Here is a 5,391-nt window from a genome sequence, read left to right as displayed (position 1 = left end):
ATATGTTTCTTTCAAAATATATATTTTCTGTTACGAAGTTAACAATAACAAACACAAAGCATCCTGATAAACAAAGAAGAAAATGAGAGATTGCATAAGGAAATGAGAACTTATGTGTAGTTTGTTTTGAAAGAAGTTTATTATGTAGCAAATATATTAAATAAAATTATAATTCTGTTTTATTAAATATTATTATAGCGTATGTTATTAAGTTATTTTCTATTAAATTTAGCAAGGTAGTAATAAAATTACTCTATTAGCATCCCTTTGTCTCTTGGACTCCTTTTGTTTTCTTCTGTGTTTTTAAATGTTTTAAAACATTAAAAATTTTTTATTGGTGCTCTTATTGGGCTTATCTGTCATCATTCACTACCTATACCTCTCCTTGTAACAGGTATGTATGGTTCAGCAAAGTAAATTAATATGTTGCCATTCATACGGCCTAAAAATATATGTTTCTCTCTTTACCTTTAGTCTCTGCCAAGAGGTGGGAGGTATGTTCCATCATCAGTTTCTTGAAGTCACTGTTGTTCACTGCTTTGATCAGAGTTCCGAAGTCTTGAGGGTTTTTTCTTTTTTCTCTTTATAAAATATTGTGAACTTAATTATCTTCAACAAATACAAAATATTTTAAGATACAAAGAAGAACAGAGAAACACATTATATAAGAAACTACAAAATTCTTTTATGTGTGCACAATTCTTTTTTTTAAATTTTTTTTAATTTTGTTATTTTTAATTAATTTGTTTGTTTACTTTTAGTTTACAGGATTCAATTCCACAATTCCTTGAGTTTCACATTTTGTTCCCCTCCCTCCCCTCCCCCCCATGGCGGCATATAGTCAAGTATAGGATCTGTAAATACTTTCACATTATACATTGGTCAGGTTATAAAGACAGATTGTATCAGATGGAATGAAAAATGGTAAAGAGGACATAAAACCAAACAAGAAAAGGAAAAAGATCAAGTATTTTTCTTCCATCTGGATATAAACACAGTTCTTTCTAGTTCTTTCTCTGGATGCACACATTTCTCTCCATTGTGAGTCTTTTGGGATTGACTTATATCACTGCATTGCTGAGCAGAGTCCAGTCTATCAAAGTTGGTCATCACACATATGTTGCATCTGTAATTGTGTACAAATTTCTCCTGGTTCTACTCTTCTCACTCAGCATCAGTTCATATAAGCCTCTCCAGGTAAATATGAAGACCATCTGCTCCTCGTTTCTTATAGCAAAATAGTATTCCATAACATGCATATACCACAACTTGTTCAGCCATTCCCTAATTTATGGACATCCCCTCAATTTCCTTGTTTCACCCCTGATCTTATGAGAAATGCTTCTAGCTTCTCCCCATTACATTTAATAATTGCTAATGGCTTTAAATAGATGCTACCTATTATTTTAAGGAAGGCTCCATTTATTCCTATACTTTCTAATATTTTTAATAGGAATCAATATTGTATTTTGTCAAAAGCCTTTTCTGCATCTATTGAGATGATCATGTGGTTTCTGCTACTTTTATTGTTGATATGATCAATTACACTGATGTTTTTCCTAATATTAAACCCTCCTTGCATTCCTGGAATAAATCCTACCTGATCAAAGTGTATTATTCTTGAGATAAGTTGCTGTAGTCTTTTGGCTAGTATTTTATTTAGAATTTTTGCATCTATATTCATGAGGGAGATTGGTCTATAATTTTCTTTCTCTACTTTATCTCTTCCTGATTTAGGTATGAGTACCATATTTGTGTCATAAAAAGAATTTGGTAGGACTCCTTCACTAATTTTCCCAAATAGTTTGTAGAGTATTGGAATCAATTGTTCTTTAAATGTTTGATAGAATTCACTAGTAAATACATCTGGCCCTGGAGATTTTTTCCTAGGAAGATGACTGATAGCTTGTTCAATTTCTTTTTCTGAGATGGGGTTATTTAAGTAATTTACTTTCTCTTCAGTTAATCTGGGCAACTTGTATTTTTGTAAATATTCATCCATTTCCCTAAGATTGGTAAATTTATGTGCATACAATTGGGAAAAATAATTCCTAATTATTGTTTTGATTTCCTCTTCATTGGAGGTAGATTCACCCTTTTCATTTTTGATACTCATAATTTGGTTTTCTTCTTTCTTTTTTTATCATATTGACTAAGGGTCTATCAATTTTGTTGGTTTTTTCATAAAACCAGCTCTTAGGTTTATTTATTAATTCAATAGTTTTCTTAATTTCAATTTTATTAATCTCTCCTTTGGTTTTCAATATTTCTAATTTAGTATTTAATTGAGGATTTTGAATTTGTTCTTTTTCTAGGTTTTTCAATGGCATGCCCAATTCATTGACCTCACTTTTCTCTAATTTAATCATGTATGCACTCAGGGATATAAAACTCCTAAGAACTGCCTTTAATGCATCCCACAAATTTTGGTATGTTGTCTCATTATTATCATTCTCTTGAATGAAATTACTGATTGTTTCTATAATTTCTTGTTTGACCCACTCATTCTTTAGGATTAAATTGTTTAATTTCCAATTAGTTTTTAGTCTGTCTTTCCATGGCCCTTTATTGCATATAATTTTTATTGCATCATGATCTGAAAAGGATGCATTTAATATTTCTGCCTTACTGCATAGAATTGTGAGGTTTTTATGCCCTAGAACATGGTCAATTTTTGAGTATGTGCCATGAACCGCTGAGAAGAAAGTATATTCCTTTTTATCCCCATTCAGTTTTCTCTGGACATCTATCATACCTATCCTCTCTAAAATGCTGTTGACCTCCTTAACTTCTTTCTTGTTTATTTTGAGGTTAGATTTATCAAGTTCAGAGAGAGGGAGATTAAGGTCTCCCACCAGTATAGTTTTACTATCTATTTCTTCCTCTAATTCCTTTACCTTCTCCTCTAGGAATTTAGATTCTATATCACTTGGTGCATATATGTTAAGTAATGATATTGCTTCATTCTTGATGGTGCCTTTTAACAGAATATAGTTTCCTTTCTTATCTCTTTTAATTAGGTCAATTTTTGCTTTTGCTTTATCTGAGATAAGGATTGCTACCCCTGCTTTTTTTTACTTTAGCTGAGGCGTGATATATTTTATCCAGCCTTTTACCTTTACCCTGTGTGTATCCCTCTATTTCAGATGTGTTTCTTCTAAAGCATATTGTAGGATTATGATTTCTAATCCATTCTGCTATCCATATCCATTTTATGGGAGAGTTCATTTTATTCACATTTACAGTTATGATTGTTATCTGTTTCATTCCTTCCATCCTATTCCTGCCCCTGTTAATGCTCATATTTTCCCTCCTTCTCCCTCCCCCCCTTAATAGTTTTCCTTTTGACCACCACCTCCCTCAGTATTCCCTTATCAGCCCCCCTCCATTCTCCTCCCCTTTCCCCTTACTACTTCCCTCCCTACTAACCAACCCCCCCCCCCCTTTCGGAGCTCTTTCCCCCTCCTACTGCCTGTAGGATATTTTTATACTTAATGAAGTATGTTATTTCTTCTTCGCACCAAGAGTGACAGGAACAAATCTCATGCAAAGCTCCTCTCCCTCCCCTCTTTCCCTCTAAGATGATACTTTTTGTGTTTCTTCTCCATAGAGTCCTATGCTTAACTGGTTGTTATTCCCTCCTTGCACCAGAACCTATGAGGGGAAAGCTCATATGATTCTCATCTCCCTCCCTTCTTTTCCTCTGCTATACTGTTTTTTTGCCTTTGTATGGCATAATTTACCCTTTTTCATTTCATTCATTCCCTTTCTTCCATTGCAGTCCCTTTGTAGCCCTTAATAAGATATTTTTTTTAATTGTCATTTTGTGTATTTTATGGGGCAAAATTTGTGGGATGCATTAAAGGCAGTTCTTAGGAGTTTATTCATACACTCTACTTTTCTATAACCAATTTGTTTTTATCAAATAGCAGGGTGTGGGTGTGTATGTGTTTTCCTTGATTACCTTTCTACCTCACTGTTGCATGTCGTTAATTGGAGGTTGAATTTTCCATTGAGTTCTGGCTTTTTTATCAAGAAGGTCTGGAACTCTGTTATATCATTGAATGACCATCTCTTTGCCTGGAAGAATATGCTCAGTCTTGCTGGGTATGTGATCCTTGGTTGTAACCCGAGCTCTTTTGCCTTCTGGAAAATTGTATTCCACTGCCTCTGATCTTTCAGTGTAGAGGCTGCCAAATCCTGTGTGATCCTCACTATGGACCCTCGATATTTGAATTGTTTCTTTCTGGCTGCTTGAAGTATTTTCTCTTTTATCTTGTAATTCTGGAGTTTGGCCACAACATGTCGAGGACTTTTCAGTTTGGGATCTCTTTCAGCAGGTATCCGGTGGACTCTCTTGATTTCTATTTTACCCTCAGGTTTTAGTATCTCAGGGCAGTTTTCCTTAACGAGCTCTTGGAGAATGTTGTCCAGGCTCATTTTTTCATTATGATTTTCTAGTAGGCCTATAATTCTCACATTATCTCTCCTGGATCTGTTTTCCAGGTCAGTTATTTTTCCATTGAGGTATTTTACCTCTTTTTCTAATTTTTCATTCTTGTTGTTTTGTTTGACTAATTCTTGGTTCCTCATAGAGTTATTTGTTTCAATTTGGTTGATTCTAGTTTTTAGCAAATCATTTTCCTTGGTTAATTTTTGGAGCTTCTTTTCCATATCATACACTTTTCTTTTTAGAGAGATGTTTTCTTCATTATAATGTTTTTCTAATTCTGCTATTTTTATTTTGAGAGAATTATTCATTTTGTCTTCTATCTCTCTCATTCGGTTTTCAAAGTTCCCTTTGATCTCATCTAGGAGAGCTTTCTGTGCTTAGGACCCATTCCCTGTTGATATTTCACTTGTGGGTGTGAAGTTCACATTGTCTCCCTCTGAGTTTGGTTCCTCCCTCTGAGATAGTAGGACTCCAGAGTCTTTGTCTTTGTAGTCTGCTTTCTACCCATTTTGAGGCAGGGCCCTAGCCACACCCTTCCTCTAGGAATCCCAAGCCTTTACTATAGAGGGTTTTGCCCTGGGGCAATAGGTACTATGGTTTTTTTTTTTGGGGGGGGGGGGAGGTTGGAGCAGGTGAGGTTCACTCTTGTCATCCTGGTCTTTGGAGGTCCTGATAGGGGCTTTTTTATTTTTTTTTTTTAATTTCTGGGCTATGAAGTGGTAGCCCCAGGAGTATTTGCTGTCCAGGACAGGAGCCCCTGTATTTGCTTCTTACCTTGCTCTTTCTAGTCCCAGCCCTTTGGTGATAGGCCTGGTAGTGGCCCTTGTGGTTGGTGGGAAGACTTGCCCTCTGAGTTTATCAGGTCCCTTCTGGGCCTGCCTCCATGTGTGCACAATTCTTAAAAGAAAAATATCCATACATATATGTATATAAATATA

This window comes from Petaurus breviceps, unplaced genomic scaffold, assembly GCF_028583685.1.
Source record: "Petaurus breviceps papuanus isolate PSGF00001 unplaced genomic scaffold, PetGlider_PUasm1.0 90895, whole genome shotgun sequence".
NCBI lineage: Eukaryota > Metazoa > Chordata > Mammalia > Diprotodontia > Petauridae > Petaurus > Petaurus breviceps.
Note: the sequence above shows the minus strand (reverse complement) of the source record.